Below are 23,708 nucleotides of genomic sequence, written 5' to 3' on the forward strand. Positions count from 1 at the left end.
CATTCAATATGGAATGTATATGGAAAAACAAAACAATGTTGAGAGTACTCACGGTTGCATGATAATTGAAGCCAAAATTATAATGAAATCATTCAACTGTTTGTTTTTTAACAGATGGCAATTGTATCGTGGCATATTTCGATTACTTATGTGGTAAAAAGATCTAGAGAGCAGTCGTTTGCTTACTTCTCGAAAGCAGTAACATTTTCGGTGAAATTTTGAATAATTGGCGATTATTCTCTCACAATATACACTCCGACACTGAGAGTCTTCGAAACATCAACTTCATAACGTTAAAATAATGAAACTCCGTTTGTTTCTATGATCGTGGGGGAGTGAAAATGGCACATGGAAATATCACTTTTATCCGTTTTTTTCGACGTAATTTCACAAATATTCACTGCACGCTATCACATTTGCCTCATATTCAGCGGCAACTCTAAAAAATTTACGTTTTTCATTAATAAATTACTTCCTGAAAAAGGTATTTTCACATGGATGCGGTGAGTAATCGAAGATAAACACAACGACTGACGTCCCTATTTGAGAAATAGTTATGGTAACGCATGCTATGTCGCTCGAAACTCTACCATCTTCATTACCTTTTTTCCAGGACATTGAGTTTTACCATACTATATTGATATTATTATGGCTCTCAGTGTCAGTGTGTGTGATGTGGGAAAATAGTGTTCAATTAAGCAGCATTTCACCGGAAATGTTAATGGGTCCGAGGACTAAGAATACAACTGCTCTCTGGACCTTTTTACCATATAAATAATGGAAATAAGTAACAATAGAATTGCCATCTGTTAAAAAACAAACCGTTGCAAGATTTCATGAGAAATTGAGCTCAAATCATCATGAAACCGTGAGTATTTTGACCATTGTTTTGTTTCTTTCATATACATTTCATAGAGAACGCAAATAATTACGACACGAAATTTTGCATGCGAATACAAGTATACTCCGCCTACTGCTTCACCTCGATATGTACCTCATTGGGCACTGATGGAGCTCATATTATGACACAATATACAATCTACTTCAAGGATAGTTGATGCTACTGCTAACACCTCAGGAAGCATTAAGATTTCCAGATGGAAGGAGCACACCTCTGAAATAAAGCTGTGAACGTAAATTAACTTTCTAGTATTGAATATGTATTCTATGTTATAGCAAATGTATTCCTTTGCAAGTGTTTGAAAAGTCGTGAACTAAAACTGTGTCTGATAATAAATTTCAATCCATCCGTTTCTATATGATTGTTCAATCTTTGGAATTGTGTGGTTTATATTCCGATGCGGATTGTTCTACTGTATATTGCGCGTTTCCGTGTTGGCACTCAGATAGCCTGTATATCATCACAGATAATAGAAAAACGAAGTATTACGGGTATTTCACAATCTTAACTCATATGAAACAATGCTTTGTCTTGCTTCACATTTCTCTGCCATAAATCGTCAATGTGCACAGCAAAGCGGGAGCAGGCAGGGTACAGCTAGTAAAATTTGAAACAAAATAAACATAAATGGAAATAAAATTAAATTTATGCACAATTCAGTTGTTTCCTCAATCCAAATTTCCTCCTGTCCATGTGGTATGTGGACAGCTCCCTATTTGAAGGCGATGAAAAAATCTTGAAATAGAATTGTGTCTGAAAATAATTCGATATTATAATGTCGGGTTTTGATAGAAGTACTAGGATGTTTATAGTAAAAGAAAAATTGTAAAAGGTCAATTAGAAGATTAACTCTTTGCGGTCGTTTGTCTGCTCTCAGCCACCACAGCAAGCAATCATGCTAATCTTATAGTTTATACAACGATGACAACGAGACAACTTATGGCTTAATGTCTAGTGAACCTGTTCATTGGATAATATGGAGCTTAGCGTGGAAGGATCAGAGGATAGTCACGATGCTGAGTAGCTACGATACATCGGACAAAACAACTATAACAAAAAGAATGAAACGAGGTGGCACCATTTATGTTAGCAAACCAAATTTTATAATAATTTATTATATGAATGTGGGAGGAGTACGAAAATAAGTACCAAAACTTATGGAACGACTTGTATATGATTCTCGTGTCATATACACGGATGTGAATTAAAAAATATATTGTTTACATAAGAACTAATTAAAACAGATTGTTCAGTAAAAAAATTAAATAAATAGACATATCATACTTAGCTTTCATAAACTTACATGATACCTGCAGTGAAACACGCTCTTTCAAGGGAAATCAATTCAGACCAATACGACACCCACATAAAAACTCAAAACGACCGCAAAGACTAAATCAACGAACAGTTTTGCGATCGGACCCATGAACTTAGTAAGAAAACGTGAATGTTTGAAGGTATTGATAACAAAAAAAACATTTTTTGGAGCCGAAGTTTGCCGGGTCAGCTATTGCTAGATAAATTCCCACAGTAGAACAAACTCTAGTCGATGCACAAATTATCTCAGGATCTAAGTTAATACCGCACTGGATCTCAAAAATGAAATACAATTCTAAATCTGAATGTCAATACCTTTTTTTCCCTGTTGGGTGTGAACCACTGCGTCCATTATTTTGAACTATTGTGGTATACTCCTTTTATACTACACTTCTAGCTTATCTACTACTTATCGATGAAGGAGTAGATTGAAAGCTATAGCGAGATTGGGCCAATCAGGAATAATCTGTTGGATAAAATTTATAATCCTGATCGGCGACGCAGACCAAATTTTAAACCTATGTTTTAAGATGGTATTTACTCGGGCAGTGTCCTGTTACATGACCAGTGAATGTGCTGAGGTCTTTCTTGCTAAGGCTTAGCAGCTGTTGAGTAATTTTTCGCCTGTTTAAGTTTTGCAGCCATCCAATTGGCTGTCACTTTCCGGTCTTCCCATTTATTCAGCTCGCTTTTCAACACACAGTCAGAAAGTCCACATAATGGTTCTGGACCAGTAAATGGTGAGTTTGAACCGTTCCTGGCAAGTTCATCTGCTCGCTCGTTGCCCTCTATACCGCAATGGCCAGTAATCCAGTACAATTGTACCGAACTTATCTGACTTAATTGCCGTAAAAGGGAAATGCATTCCCAGACAATTTTTGAAGAACATTCAAATGCATTTAGAGCTTTAAGTGCCGCTTGACTGTCTGAGAATATGCAGATGTTAGTATGTCTATATTTTCTTTTGAGGCAGACATTTAAACATTCTATTATTGCAGTTATTTCTGCCTGAAAAACTGTTGGGCAGTTTCCTATAGCCACAGAGATTTTTGTTCTGGGACCATACACTCCGGCACCTGTAGAACATGATTGAACCATTACGAACGTTGGGGCCACCTTCATCCCATACTGAACGAGAATGTTCGATCACTCTGTATGGAATGTCATAACTAGTCCTTGGTTCCATCCAACCACTGTTCATCTCTGAGGCTGGTCCAATGGGTAAGAGATTCAGGATGCTCAAGTGACCAGTTTTGTCCCCGTCTAGTATTTTTTCCATCTTTTAAGCTTTAGAGCGCTTTTTTCAGCCGCTAGCTGAACATATTGGTTCAAAGGTACCAGGCGAAGGATAGCCTCCAATGCCTTTGTACTTCGCATTGCTCCAGTAATACAACGCATGCTAGTCGTTGGAGTTTGTTTAGCTTTTTTGTAGCTACAGTCTCCTTAGTCTTCGGCCACCATACAAGTGAGGCATAGGTTATCCTAGGCCGCACAATTGCAGTGTAGACCATTAACCATTTTTGGTTTAAGGCCCCATGTTCTTCCTATCATTTTAGAGCATCCCCATAGGGCTGAGTTGGCCTTGCTGATTTTTGAATCTAAGTGCGCGTTCCAGTTTAGTTTGGCATCTAAGATAACACCTAGATATTTCACTGAAGCGCTGCTTTTTATTTCCTCTCTCCCAAGATGTAAAGACTGCAAATGCAGTTTTTTCTTTTTGGTGAAAGGAATAATTGTTTTTTTTGAGGGATTTATGCTCAGACCTTCTGTGATACACCAAGATTGTGTAAAGTTTAAGGCCATCTGCATTCTGCTCGATAATACGTCGTCGAACTTGCCACGTACCATTATGACTAGATCATCGGCAAAGCCCAAAACCTCGAATCCTTTTACCTCTAACCTTACCAGAAGGTCGTCAACTACAAGTGACCAAAGGAGAGGTGATAGAACCCTTCCTTGTGGGCAACCTTTCGTTGCAATTACAGATGACGACGACCCGCCCAGCTCCGAGTTGATTCGTCTATGTGTGAGCATGCCCCTGATCCATTGGACTATGCAGCTATCGAAGTATCTTTGCCATTGATAGATAAGAAGCATTATCAAAGGCACCTTCGATGCCAAGAAACGCGCATACACTTAGAAAAATCCTCGGTCGAAAACTACCATATACATTTGGTAATGCAAAGTTAATAGAATGTACAATTTTTTTTGTACATATTGTCAACAAACCCGCATCGCTACCAGAGATTAGTATATTTTACTCAATAACATTAGTAAGCTTGGATATTGTCATATCTGAAAACTGGGGAGAAAAGCGCGTATTAACCATTTTTATTGTTCCCATAAGGCAATACGGAGGTATAATAAGGATATAATTCTGATACGTGCATTTTCGGTGAGAAAATGTAGCCGATATTGAGCTTCCGAATCATGGTTCTCCTTGACATATGTGTTTATTAGTACGGTCGAAAATGACTATAGATTGGTAGTATTTACCAAAAAATTCGTTATATTTACTAATTATTTCTCTCAGTGTAGAGCGGTTTATTTTGACGAGAGAGATTTTTCAATTTTTGCTACAAGCGTGTGTAGCGCTGTTACTGTGGATTCGCCTGATTGGTAGGCAAACTGGTATTTAGATATTGGGCATTTGGACATGAATACAGACTTTATGTATTCCTATAATACTTTTTCATAGTTTTCAGCAATATTGATGATAAACTAATTGGTCTCAATGCCTTTGGGAGTGATTTGTCACGTTTCCCAGCTTTTGGAATGAAAACTACTTTAACAAGTCTCCATATCGAAGGAACGTGCTCTAGTATCAGACTTGCCTTAAAAATCTCGATAAGAGGTGGAATTAGTTTTGATTCTCCATTTTGAATCAGGGCTGGGAAAATCCCATCTACACCTGCAGATTTGTAAGGTAGAAAGGATCTCACCGCGTTTACTGCTCTGGCCCTCTTGAAGACTAACCCAGCAACTATGTTAGCGACATCTTTTGTACCTTCAGGGCTTGTGAGGTACCTTCGGGAACTTTTTGTGTTGCTATTATAGCCAGGATTTGTATTCGAGTGGACAGTTGTGAATCCCGAGAAGTGAGTCTTCATCAGTAAGTCTAGGACTTCTGAGGGAGTTTTTGTAAACGAACCGTCGTCCTTTTTAAGGGAACCTAGCCCGTTCGAGTGGTACTTTACCAGAGTCTTATTAAGTCTAGCAACGAATGGAGTATTTTCAATGCTTTCGGATTTTCGTTTGGATCGTCTCAGTTCTCTGCTGTACTCAGTTAGAGCCGTTTTATATTGAGACCAGTCCGAAGAAATGTTTGCCCTGTTGAACAATTTCCGCGCTGTGAAGCTGTTCAAGCCTTTTATTCCACCAAGGAACGTTTCTTGTCGAAGAAACTCTTCTTATTGGCAATTGCTGTTGTAGGCAGAGACTATTGTTTCGTTTAATTCTTTTGAAACTAATTCAAGCTGCTGAATCGACCTTATTTTTGAGTTTAGAGTTTTTGACTCGAGTTCAAGGGAACACTGATCCCAGTTGTTTTTTTTTATCTCGGTATTCTCTCTGAACTATCATGTCACCATCCCATTCAAAAATAATGTGTCTATGATCAGACAAAGACGCCTCTTCGGAAACGTGCCAGTTATGAATCTTGTCAAGAATAACCGGGCTACACAACGATAGGTCTAAGACTGCATGTCTGATTGCGTTTATGAATGTTGGTTCAGTTCCTTTGTTAGCAATATCTATGTTGTTTGACGAGAGAAATTCTAAAAGACACTCACCTCGGTAGTTGATGTCGGTACCTGCCCACATTGTGTGATGAGCGTTGGCATCACATCCGATGATGAAGTCCTTGTTAATTTCCCTACAGTAGTTAACAAACGCCGCTACCTTTCGTGGGGGAACCTCAGGAACGTCGCCAGAAAAGTAAGCCGACGCAATTATGATGTCGGATCTTCCTTTGGCGGTTGGGGTACTTCCACTCTGATTGCGACGATGTCCCTTTGAATGAACTCTGTAATAGGAAAGCATTTAATGTTTGCATTTACTAAGACAGCAGCTCTTGGGGAGTCATGCTTGTAATCGTAGAACAACTTACATGAACCTGTTTGAATACCTAGTATTCTTCCTTTGTGAACCCAAGGCTCTTGGATAAGAGCTAGATCCACAGCGTCTTTTGTAAATCTCCTGGATAAAACGCTCGACGCTGCTTTAGCGTGATGGAGGTTTATTTGCAAAACTTTGGTGTACTGCATTAGGTTGGGTTGACCGATTCGGGGGTTTATTTGGGAGAATCGGAACCCCATCTGTTATGCTGAAAATATGGTCTGGTTTTTTGCTTGTTCCAGTGTCTATGTTCGTTTTGGATCTGGTGTGATGGGGGGTTTGAAGAAACTCACCTTTTTCACTTGTCGTGGTTGAAGTTCCTACCCTATTTGCGATTGCCGTTGAGTTTGAACCGCTTGGGCCAGGAACATTCAGATTGTCAAGTTTCTTGTTTTTCGGAGAAACTTCTGTTGGTTTTGAACATTTTGTGGCTCCTCAAGTTTGCAGTCACTGGACTCTGAAGACTTCAGATTACCTGGGTTTTTGGAGTTATGATGTTTCTCGTTTGTTGGCACCAGATCTCCTTCGAGCACACTGGAGTTTTTTGGAGTTGTGGTTTAGCGCTGTTTTGGATTTGTTTTACTCAGATTAGTTTCGCCAAATCAGAAGTATATTTTGAAGTTGTTGCCAACAAGGTGACTCATTGAAGCTTCGTCGACTGTTAGCGCCCAATCCGCGTGGATTTCATTGGGAATCTAGTTGAGCTGTAGTCAGTTCAGTGTTGGGGTAGTTCTCCGGGAGAATTCCAACTTTCATCTGCTCTAAGGCTTCTTTGAAGGAGGTTCCAGATTCGATAGTGGTTTTTGTGGTGTTGTTTTGAAGAGTGTTATGTGCATCTTTTATCTGCTCATTCAGCCCGGTCTTTGATATTTTGCTTCGATTTTTTTTGGGAATCACTACTAGGTAGCTCCGATCCTCGGGGTCGTTTTGTTGGCCCAGAGATATGCCGACTCAGTGCTTATACCTTTTAAACAGACAAGAGTTGAAACGACCCAAACAGATGGTATTCAGCAAAAATTAGAACAGCCCCAACTACATAGCGGAAAAAAAACATAAGGCTAAGACATGAAAACGCATTATAAAATTCGAGAACCATCTATCCAATTGCTCACACTTTCGGCTGTGCTAATTAGAGGCAATTAGATTATACGACGATCGCATTGCCGTTGGACGCATTCTCTCCCGTCTTATGGCAGCTACGTCTCGAGGCCTACCAGCCAAGCCTAGAAGGTCTCGGCAGTAAATTTTAATTGAGTTATCACTTATGCAAATTCGAGCTATTGCTCGCTGCTCAAACGCCATTACGGGGCGCAATTACTCATCTCGATAAATTTATGCAAGGCATGTCGATCTCGAAACAAGTTTATTCAGCGTGCGGGAAATTAGAAGACGAAATGTGAAACTATTAATAATGCTGAGTTGTTTCGACAAGTGTTGCGTTCGTGTGTTGTTTCGAATATCGCAGCGAATGGAATGGAAGATAGTTTATCAGTGGTGTAGTAACAAAGCAGAAGCACCAAACAAAAACGATGCCGTCATTTACAGATGCCATTCCGGCGCGCTCACTCCATAATTATCTCGCCCTCTAGGGAAACAGTTGGGCTCCGAGCGGGTGACCCGCCGCTTGCCCCGGGTTCACCGCCGCCGGAGGAATTGGCGATGACGGATGGACACTGTGAGGAAGGTGGTCCGCTCTTTTTATGGGCCGACCCGGTCGCCTTCTGCAACAAAATAGAGAAATAAAAACCACATTCATTAAAATCACTCAACAATAAACGCTGTAATTTCGAGCAAATGAAAGAGAAGAAAATAATGGATATTATTATGACGATAACGACTTGCACTGTGTCACGGTTCAAGTCCGCCACAGCGAAATCAGCAGCCGCTACGACAAAACATCCAATTCACTCCGGCAAGTACTACACAACGGCCAGCGAAAAACCGGTACGGCAATAATGTTGACAATTGTTGACAACGATGGCGATTACGGGGACGACATCGTCGTTCCAAGTCGTCAGGAACTGAGCTATCTTCCGTTATGGGTACAAATGGCTCTGACAAGTGATATTGAGGAGCACATATTGATGACTGCGCACATCTGCTTTTATGGACAAATGTGTCCCACTGTCTCTCCCTCGCGATTGTCCAGTTATTATTTCCGGGAATGCGAGCCGCGCTTGCAAGTGAGAAATGGGACCAACTTGTTTTCATGCAGCACCTTTGCAATCAGCGAATCATAGCCTCATACCGGCGGGCCAAGCATCATAGTTGAATCGAGAGTCCCGCACTCAAAGAACACCCCGTTATTATTACCCGCTGTAAACCGCCGCTCCAATCCTGTTACGTGAACGTAAACGGGGGAACGTGGTTTCTCGGTGGGGGAGGGGTTATCAAATCTTCGAGCGCTACTATCTTACCAAATAAAAAGGGTTGATGCTAGCGGGCGGAGTCGGGGGAACAACGAAACTGCTTGTTTTGATTCAATTAGTGTTTCAGTGCTCTAAAATTTAATGATCGGGACAGAATAATATCTCACTGAGGCGAAGGCTTCGGTACAAAGGTACGCATTAGCAGCGCGCTCGGCTCCGGAGCACAACAATTACGTCAATTTGATGACTAGGTGAAATGATAGCACGGAAAACAGGGGGAGTACTTAAGTTTAATAATAATAAAATGTTTGGATTCGTTTGTATCACGCCAGCGGGGTAAAAGGGGAAAGGAAGCGAAGCGAGGGACGTCGTTCGCTGTGGGAGAACTGAATGAGCTCACATTTAGTGAGTTTTCACGTGCCGAAGGCATCGACGGCGGCATCGTCAGCGAAAGGCAGCCCCCATCGCAACGGCAGCAGCTGAAACAAAGTGGGTGGCTGGGTTATAAAAGTGGGTGGCGATGGGTTCGTGTTTTTGCCGTCTCACGTTTTGTATGTGTATCACACTACGTCAATCGGCTTCACGTACGTGGCGTGCCACGGAAGGATGCCACCAAGAGGTGCCAACGGAGGGGTGGAAAACGGATGGCTAAACAAAAAACGCTTATAAATTATATTCATTAAAAACTGCTCCGTTCTCGGCTCGATTCCGACTCCGGCTTTAGCCCTGGCAGCGTTCGCTCGTCCGCCTCGCTATGGGAGAGTTTTCTACATAAATATCGCATTTGGTGCCCTCATGCTACATACATATTACATTATTCTTATTTTGTTTCTGCTTCTCCAGTCCTCCTGTCTCTCGCACACTTTCGCTGCGCTCCGGCATACTAATGGTGAAGTGAAATAAAATGTTACATTGTTCATAAATAAATCGTTCACTCCTGGCCTGGCTTGCATGCATCCTACCCGGACGGACGGCGCAGCCACAACCGAAGAGTTGGAGTTGGTCTCCTGCAGAACACGGAGATTTGAATCAGTTTCGGCCTTCGCACTGATGCTGTATTGCTCTTGGTACATTTTTTATGGGCCCCACATAGTGAATCTGATGCCAGGGATTCTCGGTTGGAAGTCCGCTGGAGTAGGTTTTCGGAATAATGCAATTGATTTCGGTCATGGCACATAGCAGGGACGTTTAGTTGGATGTTTTGCTTGAATTTTGACCTGAATCATCGTTCCGATATGCTGAAAGTATATGGGAGAAAGATGATTTGTTTATTCGCTAATGATACTACTGTTACGACTAGAATTTTTGACATGGCTGCATTCATCAGTGATGGGGTGCGTTTTGTTGTATGTTTATAAATGAATAATTCTAAATGATGTTTATTTTTTCCTGCGTTTTGAATAACATTTCTACATTGTTTCTTCTCTCCAGATAAATTTTGTTTTTTTATTGATGTTGTTTCATAGTCATAGTCTACCAAGGATTTTCTTGTTTGCAACACAAAATTGTTGCAGAATACAGAATACATGACTCAACTACAGGGAAACTTCGATATAACATACCCTCGGTATAACGTCACTCGATATAACGTACATTTTACCTTGATATAACGTACACATTATCACAAGTCCAAAAAAAAACTTTTTGCATATTTTTTTTTCTGAAAGAACAATAAATTATCTGTATTTTGATACTACAGCTTGTGTTGCAACTTTAACCAATCCCGAAATACAACTGTTTTGTGGTTTCGGGGTCTAAATGCATCAAGCTTCAATTAGAACCTAGGGAGACATCATGAGAAAAGTTGGCTTCGTCTTCTAATTGAATTTATTCATGAATCTTACTCAAACAGCAACACAATAAAGTAATATAAGCTACGTTTCAAAGTTCTTTATTATGCTTCGATATAACGTACAATTCGATACAACGTACAATTTTGAAAGTGAAATGTACGTTATATCGAAGTTTACCTGTATAAGGCATTCGAATACGGCCGCGAAAGGGTTGAACGATTTGCCACGATAAGCACGACCATCCACATCTTCAACTAACACAAACATCGACAATGTTAAAGAATGGTTCTCGGAAATAATCTTTTTTTTTAAATCGTTTGAGAGAGCAAGCCCGTGGATTCAATTTTTGTCAAGAGACCGTTCGTTATATTTTGGTTGATGTTTTGGGCATGAGAAAGCCGCAGCTAGTTAAAGACATAAACCATTGAAGACATGAAAACGAATTCACTGCGTGAACTGAAGGCAACTTCTGTCTACAGCCTTAAAAAGTGTTCCGATGACAGGATTGTTCGTTGAAAAAGAGTATTGACTAATTTCATGCCAACTCGTCTTAGGGGTTGGCAGCGCCATCTCAGATAGCAGTGAAACGTTGTGGGTGTAAAAACATTTAAGCAACTTTGCATACTTGAAATCTTCAAATAAGAATTAGACTACTTTGGCTCTTTTCAATTTTTTTTAACATTTTTCGTAAAGATTTATAACTCAAAAACTATAATACTTACGAAATTCTGGTCAGAAAATAAAATGTAGAGAATTGTAAAGATTTTCATAAAAAAATGTTTTGTAAAAATTTCGCTGAAAAAAATATTTCAAAAATTAAAACTAATTTTTCTCAAAACATTTTTTTTAATTCTCAACAAAAAATTATATGAATAGCCCTTACAATTTCCAACAAGTCATCCATACATCAGATGTTGGGCACTTCTACAGGGAGAAAGTTTTTCTAACGTTTGCTTGAAAAAAATGGACAAAAATTGCCGATTTTTCATGGGTTTACCTTCACACGCACTGACGAAACCAGGGCCCGAAATCTTCGAAGGTGAAAAATGAAGACCGACTCTATTCTCAGTAGCTTCGCTTCTACTAGAAATGCTTCGGAAGTCGCCCACAACAAAAAGTGAATTATCTAGAAAAATGAATTGACTAGCGTTGACTAGCGAGGATTATTGATGAACTAAAGGGTGTGTCACATCAAATTGCATCACGGAAAAAACGCTGTACAAATTCGCCCGATCCTTTTGAAAATTTTAGACAGTAAAATAAAAACTATTAAACAACTTTTGGCATTTTCTTTTTATTCATACTTCGAACCCAAGCCCGTATGCTCGCACTTTCCTCTTTACCCCGTCCATAAGGTTCTGTACAACGTCAGGTTGTAGTTTTTTTTTAACAGAAATCCATTTTCTCTTGAAGTCCGCCTCCTATTTGACAACCTTTGGGTTCTTCCGGAGGGCCTGCTTCATAATCGCCCAATATTTCTCTATTGGGCGAAGCTCCGGTGCGTTGGGCGGGTTCATTTCCTTTGGCACGAAGGTGACCCCGTTGGCTTCGTACCACTCCAACACGTCCTTTGAATAGTGGCACGGAGCGAGATCCGGCCAGAAGATGGTCGGGCCCTCGTGCTGCTTCAATAGTGGTAGTAAGCGCTTCTGTAGGCACTCCTTAAGGTAAACCTGCCCGTTTACCGTGCCGGTCATCACGAAGGGGGCGCTCCGCATTCCGCAAGAGCAGATCGCTTGCCACACTATGTACTTTTTGGCAAACTTGGATAGTTTCTGCTTGCGAATCTCCTCCGGAACGCTGAATTTGTCCTCTGCGGAGAAGAACAACAGGCCCGGCAGCTGACGAAAGTCCGCTTTGACGTAGGTTTCGTCCATTACCAGGCAATGCGGCTTCGTCAACATTTCAGTGTACAGCTTCCGGGCTCGCGTCTTCCCCACCATGCTTTGCCTTTCGTCGTGGTTAGGAGCCTTCCGAACCTTGTATGTACGCAGGCCATCCCGCTGCTTGGTCCGCTGGACGAATGAACTTGACAAATTCAGCTTATTGGCGACATCCCGGACCGAACTTCTCGGATCACGTCTAAACTGCTTAACTACGCGCTTGTGATCTTTTTCACTGACGGAGCATCCATTTTTGCTGTTCTTCACCTTCCGGTCGATGGTTAGGTTCTCGAAGTATCGTTTTAGTACTCTGCTGACCGTGGATTGGACGATTCCCAGCATCTTACCGATGTCCCGATGTGACAACTCCGGATTCTCGAAATGAGTGCACAGAATTAACTCACGACGGTCTTTTTCGTTCGACGACATTTTTCCAAATTTACGAAAAATTGACAGTGAAGCATGGCCAACGTGATCTATACACTCTTATCTGATTATAAGCGAAAGCTGAAGATATAATTCCTAAAAATTAAATTTCTACAGCGTTTTTTCCGTGATGCAATTTGATGTGACACACCCTTTAGTCCAGTCAGTGGTTATTTTAACTGACTCGACTAATGAATACAAATCTGCCTCTTCATTCAAATGACTTCAATCCACAATTCTACTCCCCTAGGAACAAAATTTATACCCGCGTACGCAAACTTATTTTCACGTCCTTATAAAGAGGAACGAAAACATGATTTCTGATACAAAAAAGAAGTTACTCCATCAATGGACGGTTTACTGACGATCTAACGTACAAATCTACACCTAGGCGGCGCTGCGGTGAAAGTGATGATGATTTTAAATTTTGCAATGTGAGTTTATGGGAGGTTTGTAGTTCTTTCCATAAACTACATTGCTATAATCATCAAAGATTATTTGATTGCGATGAGTTCGGAAGAAATTTAATTCTGCGCAAAATTATATATAACATGTTAACAAGTAGAAAAACGCATGATTCCTGCATTTGAAAACTACCTTGGAAAGCCCGGAAGTAAAATATACGTGTTTTGTTTTAGAGTTTTAGGTTACATTAGCATCATTTTCTTAGTTCAAAAACAAAATCCAGATGTCTCACCGATCGTTCACGTTTTGGGTTAGATCGCCAATTGTCTACTCATCGACATCAAACCAACGAACTTAGAAATTTATGCTATAAAGGTTCTCGCGTTAGTATTAGTAAATAGCGTGCAAAATAGCGCACACACACACTGCACGCTATTTTATATGTGTGAGTAATTTTCGTGTACGATACAAAAGAGTCTAGCTCACCTGTAGCGAATCTCAAACCACGTTGAACTCAAACATCATTGCATACACACGTACATGGGAGAGAGAAAGAGAGGAACGAATTCGTTTTGGGGGAAGTCGCTTTAAAATGCAATGAGGACAATTTGACTGGGAAGAATGAAATGATATAGTCGAGTCGGTAGAGTTAGATAGCGACTAAACGCTCGACGGACTCGGAGAAACTGCGTGGAGAAGCCAAAAGCCATTACTAACTGAATACGGATATAGTCTGTCAGATAGTCAGCTGACTATCCTCATTTGACTATGACTATGTAAAGCCCTGGACGAAACTACCCATGTAGCATCAATCCTAGTAACCCATGAGTCAGCTGAAAAAAATTGACATCTCTATCAGCCGAACTTTAACCGTGATGGCGAAAACAGTGAAGCTACTCCGTTCAGAAGTGTGCGCGTTCAAAGAACGGTACCCCGCCGCGGTCATGGGACATCGTGAGGCACTTTGTGGACACCGGATGCGCCTGTTCCGGCATCTCCAACATCTTGGCACTATTGAACAACAATCAGAGCATCGAAAGAAAGCCCGGTTCCGGACGGCCGACGACCTTGAGCGACAAGAAGCACCAGAGGATGCTGAAAGGGGAAGATCGAGGGAAAAGTGGTTACATCGCTGGGTGCGCTTGGCTGGGAGGTCGGTGCAACCTGCCAAACAGTGAAAAAGTACCTGGCGAACATGGACGTACATGTCAGGAAGCGGAAGTTCCGTCCACTGATCTTGGAGCTGCAGGCAATGACGCAGCGGCAGCGGCTGAATTGAATAGTGATGTCGATTTTCCCGGCGAATCGCGACGTGGAGGTGGTAATGGATGACGAAACCTATCTCTGGATGGCAACGACTGGCAGGGCACTTCGTATTTTTCTTCCCCCACGTAGGAAGTGAGCTCCGAAGTGAAGTTTATTTCACACACCAAGTTCCCCAAGAAGGTGCTGCTGTGGCTGACAATCAGCTAGAAGGGGTTGTCAAAGCCGCTCTTCTTTAGCTCCGGACTGGCCGTGAATGGGAAAATTTATAGAACGAAGTGCCTGCCGGAAGTTGCGTCATTCATCAAGAAATACCATAAGGGCGAAGACGCGATGTTCTGGCCGGATCTGGCGTCGGCCCACCACTCGCGAACCCGCCCAACGTCCCCCCGCTGCGTTCCATCGAAATTTTCTGGGAAAACCTGAAGCTTAAGCTCTACTCCAACAATTTTGTCGCGAAAACTGAGAAGGAATTGATAAATAAAACGGAGAAAGAACTCAAAAACATGGCTACACGCATGTTTTCGTCCGCCATGACGAATGTTCCGGTTAACTGCCGGAAGGCCACTCGCAAGGGCGTAGATTTTTTTCTGCAAGTAAGTTAATAAGTGCCTTCCATGGGAAATTTATCAAACTCAATCATCTGTCTTAGTTTCTTTCTATCATCACCCGAAAAAAGTCAATATTTTTAATGCAAACGTTAACAACAGACGAATTTCATGCCAACTCGTCTTAGGAGTTGGCAGCACCATCTCTGATAGTAGTGAAACGTTGTGGGTGTAAAGACATGGTTCATTTAACGAACTTTGCATACTTGAAATATTCGAAAAACTCTTGTCAAAGAATGAAATGTAGGAAATTGTTTAAATTTTTACCAAAAATTGCCAAAAAAAAGTTTGGAAAAAAATTTCGCTGACAAAATTTTTTTTTAATAAATTAAAATTCATTTTTCTCCAAAACGTATTTTTCTAAAATTCCCAAAAATACATATATGAATAACCCTTACAATTTCCAACTAGTCGTCCATACATCGAAAGATGGGTACTTTTACAACTTAACCTAATTTTGTTAAAAGTCAATATAGCAATATAGTGCATTCGATGAAGTTTTAGATCTTCTTAAAATATAAACTTTTGTCGGAGACTTCAACTTTCTATCTTTTATAGTTTTCGGAATATATGTGATTTTTGTATGAAGACTTCTGAAAAAAATAATGTTTTGCTCGTAACATTTTTGTGTGTAAATTCTCACGTTTGACATGTTCTTGACATGTTTCTAAATAGAGAAAAGTTAGCAGAGCATTTAAAATGCGATAATTTATGTAAAAAAAAATGTTACGAGTCGAACATTAATAGCATTTTTTCAAAGAAAAACATGAGAAAGTTGTTGTTCGAAAAACTTTTTCATGTAAATGTGCCTATCGTCCGATGTATGGAAAACTTGTTGGAAATTTTAAGGGCTATTCATATCTATTTCTTTCAGAATTTTGAAAGCATATGTTTTCGAGAACAAGGAATTTTAATTTTCAAAATATTTTTTTTAATTAAATTTTTTTCCAAAATTTTTTTTGATAATCTATAATGAAAACCAATTTTAGTCAAAGAATGGAATGTACGAATTTATAGTACATTCCATTCTTTGACTAATTTTTTTTAGGTATGATATTTTTTTAAATTAGGGGGATTTCAACTTTTTTTTCGAAAAATCTTAATTTAAAAACTATAACATCTACAAAAAGATGGCCAGAGAATGAAATGTAGGAAACTACTTAGGTTTCCATTAAACATTATCAAAGAATTTTTGGAGAAAAATTTCATTGAAAAAAAAATATTTTGAAAATTAAAATTCTTTTTTCTGGAAAACATATGCTTTCTAAATTCTGAAAAAAAAATTAGATAAAAGTAACCCTTAGAATTTCCAACAAGTTTTCCATACATTGGACGATGGGCACATTTACATGGAAAAAAATTTTCGAACAACAATTTTTTTAATTTTTTTGACGTAGGACTACGTCTTTCATTTCTATACCGGGGTGTAAAATCAAAGTTTCGAAAACGAAAACGTTACGCCGGAGACCGAGATTTTGAGCGTTAATAGCTCCTAAACAACTGAACGAAATGGTATGATAAACACTTCATTCGAAAGATAAAATGTCTACGCGTTATATACTTGTTACTTTTTCATCCAAAAACTTGTTTCAATAGCCTTAAAATTGCTTTCAAAACAGGCTATTGAAATCACCAATCGGTGTATAAGCGAGCGCCGCTCGTAAACCCACTCAGTTATAATTGAACAGCGACTGGAGCATGTTGTCGCTGGTGCACCTTAGGCCAGAAGGGAATCCATCAGGAGGAGAGTGATGCCACGGTTCCGCTTGAAACATCGGAGCAGCCGCCACACACACATACACGCGCAGAACTCTTGTTGCTATCATCGTTGCTGAAAAATAATCTGCCAGTTCCCCTGCGAATTGAAAAATACATTCATGCGAAAGAGTTTATTTTAATGTTTTCTATCCATACAACACTGCAACTAAATACATTTGGTTTTATGATGTTCAATCAAGTGTAGTTAGCTGGAAAGCTTCCGAAGATTATCCTTCCCCATCAGCAGGATATTTTTGTATCCGATATTGTATGCGGGTGCAACGGAAAATGTTCGTATCGCGAAAATTATATAATTTTCAATCGATTATTGCTCAGACGGCGAAATTTTCATACTCAGAGTGTTCATTCCTCTCGAGTTTGCCTTCCAAATTGCCATCGTAAACCACACCTTCTCTCGATTCAATCACGCACGAAAAGCATACTTTTAAGCGATATTCTGGTGGTGAAACCAATTCATTTTCTTTGTGTGGACACCGACTGGACAACATCGTTGCTGGACTAGCTGGACGGCGAGGAATCGAGTGCCTTTCTCAAGGCAAGAGGGTGGAGGTGGTAGCGCTGGAGTAGAGTAGAGTTTTCAAAGGGTCTTCTCAAGGCTAGAGACGAATGAATTGCATAAGTTTAAAGTCTCTATAATACAATACCTTACCTGAAACCAATTCATTTTTCGTGAGGACATCGACAAGACAACATCGTTACTGAACGAGCTGAACGTGCTGGACGAGCTGGACGGCGAGGGATCGAGGGATTCATTACCTGGCCTGAAATGCAATCAGTTTGTTTTGACTGTGAGGGAGCGCAGAAAAGCCGATTGATCAGAAGGAGAAGAGAAGGTTACCGAAGAGAGTATCAGCATCGAAAAACGGTTCCCCGGGAAGACATCGAAACAGTCGCCACACACACACATACACATACACGCGCGCAACTTTTTCGTTTGCTGGTTATCGAGAAGAAACCTGAAAAGAAGTGATCGTTGCTGAGAAATAATCTGCCAGTTCCCCTTGGAATTGAAAATTATATTCAAGCGAGTTTATTTTAATGTTTTCTATCCATATGATACTGCGACCACATACATTTGGTTTTGTGATTTGTCAATCAAGTGCAGTTAGCAGGAAAGCTTCTGAAGATTAATCTTCAGAACAAGGTTTTTTGTACCAATATTGGATGCATAAAACCTTGAGCCTCCAACGTAACGCTCTCGTTTTCGAAGTCCCCCAAATATTCATTTATTCATTCATTCAGAATGGATTTAGATTCAACTTCAAACAAATGATCTCTAAATCAACGATAGTCCTACGTCACCCTTGCGGTTATACCATAGATATAACCCACTTCCTGTTTTTTATCGAAAAAGCTATTCCATGGAAGAACATTGAGACTGGTGATGTACCACTCACTCAAAGTTACATTCATTGCGTGATTCACAGACGTCATTTAGTAGCAAAAAAATCTAGGGCTCAGATCTTTACTATATGTTACTATATGGCATCAGTCTTCACTACATGTTATGAGTGCTATCAAAAACCTTCGAAGCCTTTCTTTGAACACTCTATTATTTGCTCAGCTATATGAGAAAAACGACGAAATCTTTATTCGGTTGATCCTACACGCTAGAGTTCGCTGACCACCAAGAGCCTCTTGCATAGCAAGATTTTCAGCTTTTTTGAATTTGTGTTTCAGCTGCAGAGTGACGATTTCAACTTGTTTGAAACAATATCAATAATATCGGCCCTTCTGACAAAAATTTCAAAACAAAATTTAAGCAGAGAAGAATATTCACAGTTTCCACATTTGTCAAAATTATCACAAAAGCTTCAAGATCATGTTATATTTTCATATGTCACTCACTTGGAAGCATTACACAAGGATTTTACTAAAATGTTTTTAGATCTTCAAAATTTTCAAATTCCTCAATTGGTAATAAATCAGTAATATATCACATCCATGGATTGAGCCAAGGTGATAATGCAAGAAAAGTGGGTTATCATCAGCAAAGATGAGGCAGGAGTACAACCAAGGTTGTCATATGTTCTAGTTATAACGAAACATTGAGAGGTGCGGATGTTACCACTACACCAGACCGTTTCCGTGAGAATATAATGTCAAGTTTATCCAATTAACCAACTGCAATGTTTTCAAATTGATAATTATTCAGTAAAAAAAAACTAAAGATAGGATTTCAAAGAAATTTGGCTATGGGGGTCCAAGGTATGACTTAATTCTGGAAAAGAGGTCCCTTGCACAAAATAGTTTGAGAACCCCTGGTTTAGATTAGCGATAATCACGCTAAAACGCTCAGAATTCAGTTACTATAGAGAGGGTAAAAAATATGTTAGCTGAGCTGAGATGTTAGATACTCCAAAAGAAATCCAGAGGTACACTGATACACTGTTTTGAAGTAAAGCGTCTTCCGTTCAAGACGATCTGCTTCGATAGAAAGAAATGGTAATAGGAAGGAGCGAGGTCTGAGCTATAAGGCGGATGAACCAGCATTTCCGATCCGCTATTTTCCAAACAGTTTTTAGCTCGAACAGCAATAAGAGGCCGTGCGTTGTCATGATGGAATATTATCGACTCGTGTCCCACCAAATACAGAGCATTACTTTGGTACCGTGGATAGTCAGCTTCGACGTTAATGTTACTGGTTGGCCGATTTTTACATACAATGTGTTGCTTTTGGATTGTCGTTGTGAATTCATTTTTCGTCCAAGGATTCTATACAACGAATATTGCCTTTTGAACCGTTCAAGTGTTCATTATTTCGGACATGCCAAATCTCCCTTCGACATCTCTTGCTTTCAATTCGTTTGGAACATAATTTCCTTGCTTTTAGATGTATCCTTCGGATTTAGTCGTTTCGCTTGTCGAGTTACTCTTAACGATTCTGCAAGCTCTGTTAGCGTTTCACACGAATTTTGGTCGATTAATGTCATTAATTCTTCGTGTTCAAACTTTTTTCGGTTGAGCCGGACGATTTCTGTTTTCACCACTTTTGAATCATACAAATCATTTCTTACCAAATCTATCCGATCTAGTGAAGAGCCACCATGAACTTCCACAAGCTCTTATTAAATAATTAAATCATGTAACGTTTCGATGATATTCTCGCTCTCTGTGCGTCTCTCAATTAAAAAATAACTCATGTCACTAACTGTTCAGTGAATGTGTGGATACTTCTAGTTTAAAAATACATGTACCCCTGGGTAAGGAGCATATAATTTAATCCCTAAAATCACATTACCATCGATGGGCATCCAATCTGAGGAAATCTTCCCGAGATAACCGTATTAAACCACAAACTCCTTCGTTATCGAATGACTGGGCATTTCATGCCCGTTCGAAATCCCTTCGGGGCAGTCAAATTCGTTCTCCCCTTTCATTTTTGGTCCCGGAATATGTTGTCCCCTGTCAATTATTCATGATTTTCTTTGCCTCGGTCAAAGCGAAGCCTTTCAAAATCCCAAAGTACTCTGTCATAAATCACGGGTAATTTATTTCTCGATCCGTTAGTTTCTATTCTGTTCGGTCGGATTTTCTTGTAATTGAGGCCCCACCACTTGGCGATGCATTCCAATTTCTAAGTGGGAAAGAATCTCTCGCAATCGAGCCAACCTTGGGAAAATGATTCCTCCATTGGGTATGCCGAATTGCTGCTCCGAAATAGTGACCTGAATTGGCTTGATGGAACGAGAACACCGTGCCTCAGCTCAGCACTTACTATTGAACAGCGTCGAGGAAATAAACCGCTGAGACACATTGACTGGTGTCAATCCTATTTCGATCAATCAAGATACTCTCTGATGGGCAATCTTCGGTGGGAAGATAATTCACGAAGTTGATTTGATTGCGAATGGCGCGGTGGAATAAAATCTGATAAAAAACACATTTTCGGAACGTTGCCTGAGTTTGCAAATTTATGACGATAATTTTCTTCGCTTTCACGTATCCATTGTGTTTTCCCTGCATGCGACAGCTGATGCGCAATTAAGGTTCTTTGAAATGAGAAAATTACTACATCTGTAGGAAAAAAAACATGCCATCCTCTAACGGTCACCCGGAGATAATCGCAAGCATAAATAATAGCTTACGCTCGATAGGTTCCACTTCTACCAATTCCTACCCGGGCGAAACGTGTTTGTTAATCACCATTCGGTAGTCCCATTTCCTGCGTCCTTCGGAACAGCAACAATAATTTTCCATTCTATCCGCTTTCTTTCGAGTCCGCTTTCCTCTCTCTACCCCTCCCCTCGGCGTTCCCATTCCTAGTGCTCACAATGAATGGATAAAAAAAGCATATCACAGAGAAGATCATGCGGCTTCCGCATGACGCTAACGAAATATAAAAATGAAATTATAAAATATGGGAAGGAGCACCACGTGAAGGAAAGCTTTTGATACCTCAATCTCTCGCTTGCCGATCCTGCCGTGCCGAGCTCAATTCGCTTCGTTACGGTTATGGACTATTTATTATAACTTTTTTTTTCGCCTCTTCGGGAAAAAATGTCACGTCACGACATGTGTGCCAATTTAATCGCCTTTTTATACGTTTCGCTGCGATTTATATTTATTTTCCGCCTGCCGAATCGGATCAGAGTTTTTCGGGCTGCAGCAAACGTGATTGCTGCTCGACACATACCCCGGTTAGGGATGTGCCATACGGTGTTTTGTTTGAGAGTACTGGGAGCTAGCAGCTCACATTTAATTATGGTTTTTAATTCATTTCTAATAACGAAATAACGTTCCAATAAATTAAATCTGATTTTTACTCGAAAATTCCTTTCTAGTAAATAAGATTTTATATGTAAATTAGATTTTGCTTGCGAATATTATGAAATCCGTGTAAAAATTTATCAAACAGTGATTCTTTAGTTTAAAATGCAAATCATATTCTAACAATTGACCATTTGATTTTTTTGTATGCTACAATCATTATATCTGTTTCTCCTTTCATTTTTCAGCTTCTAATCAGTGATACAATACAAACTTATTTCGTGAAAAGTCACATCAATTAGCCCATAAAGCCTGTTTACACTGGAGTCACTTTTAGCCGCGTAAATTCCAAAATCCGGGATCCAAGAGTAGAAGTTTTAACAGCCATTTGTCAACCAGCGACACCGACAATGTCATGCCAATTTTCTTATAATGTTTAGAATCAAACCAAAATTTTAGGGTAGTTTTATACATATATTTACTTAAAATATCCAAAGAAAAGTTAATCGATGGAGCCTTGAGTGTAAAATTGAACGCATTTTCGCTTGATGCCCTCCATCGAAGTCTTTACAGTGTCATCCGGTACCAGTTTCTCAGTTTTTTTTTCCCTTTTCTTAACATGGCCTTCTCGTCTTTGACTGTCTTCTTGCTCTTCCGAAGTTCCCGCTTCATTTTTGCCCAGTACTGCTCCACCGGGAGCAGTTCCGGACAGTTTGGCGGATTCATGTCCTTTGGAACAAAATGGACAGAATTGGCCTCATACCACTCCAGGACACTTTTAGAATAGTGGCATGATGCCAAATCTGGCCAAAATAGCGGAGCTTCGTCGTGCTGCTGCAAGAACGGCAAAAGGCGCTTCTCGAGGCACTCAGATTTGTAGATCTCGCCATTTACTGTGCCATTTGTCACGAAAGGCTCACTCCTCAGTCCGCAAGAGCAGATGGCCTGCCAAACGAGATATTTGGAGGCGAACTTCGACATTTTCTTCTTCTTAAATTTGTCGTCCACTTGCTCTTTCCGGTGAAAAACTCCAACCCCGGAATTTGCTTAACATCGGCTTTTATATACGTTTCGTCGTCCATCACACAGCAGCCATATTTTGTCAGCATCTTCTCGTAGAGCTTCCGTGCCCGAGTTTAAGCCGTCGATTGTTGCCGCTCATCGCGGTTTGGGAAGTTCTGTACCTTGTATGTATGTAGCCCAGCTCTCTTCTTTGCATTCTGGACGTAGCTCTGCGACATGCCGATCTTTTTAGCCAATTCACGACTTGAGACGTTGGGATTTGCTTTAATCATTCGCTTCACCTCCGTCTTTTTGTTCACCGGTCCCGGTTTTCTTCCAGCTCCTTTGCCGTGGTCCAACGTCAACCGCTCCTGGAACCGCTTCAACACTCTGGAGACGGTTGAATGGTGAATGTTCAACATTTTTCCCAACTGCCGGTGCGACAGGTCAGGAAATTCCAGGTGTTTGGAAAGAATTTGTTCTCTCGACTCGCGTTGGTTCACCTCCATTTTCGTTGAATCGAAAAACACGACTTCGAGTTTGACAGCATGTAGACAATACACATCAATGAGAAAGTGTGCAAAATGTGGTTGATTTTTACCCAATGGTAAAAAAGTTATGCCCTGTTGAATGTGTCGCAATAATTTCGTGTTCGCCCTTTAGGCCGGACGTGTCTGAGCAGCAGGCAATCTCTCAGAATTAGCGGCTGAAAGTGCTTGTATAAAAAATGCTTCTCGGCGAAGCTCGACGTCGTGATTATAATGGATGACCAGACCTACTTGACGCTGGACGGTAAACCTTACCAAGGAGGTAAGCGATAACGTCTTATAGATCTTCCCGAAGAAGATCGTTCTGTGGCTGATGATCAGCGAGAAGGAAATTCCGAGCCGCTGTTCTTTCCCGGTGAACGGGGAAATATACAGTACGAAGTACCTGCCGGACGTTACCATCTCTATCAAGAAGTATCACGCTCCCAAACGTCCCCCAGCTGCGACCGACGGACAATTTGTGGTCCAACCTCATACGGAGGATCTGCTCCAATAATTTCGTGGCAAGTACTGAGAAACAGCTGATCGCCGAGGCCATGAAAAAGATGAAGAACATCCATCCATCTTTTCATCGCCCATGAACAACTT

At 40.4% G+C, this 23,708-nt stretch overlaps 1 pseudogene; it reads right to left on the bottom strand.

The window, feature by feature from the left end:
- The window catches only part of LOC129763130 (replication factor C subunit 3-like), a 68,021-nt pseudogene extending 59,614 nt beyond the window's left edge, over window positions 1-8,407 (bottom strand).
- Between the last annotated feature and the right edge of the window lie 15,301 nt (window positions 8,408-23,708).

Source organism: Toxorhynchites rutilus, chromosome 1 (assembly GCF_029784135.1).
Source record: "Toxorhynchites rutilus septentrionalis strain SRP chromosome 1, ASM2978413v1, whole genome shotgun sequence".
NCBI classification, from domain to species: Eukaryota; Metazoa; Arthropoda; class Insecta; order Diptera; family Culicidae; genus Toxorhynchites; species Toxorhynchites rutilus.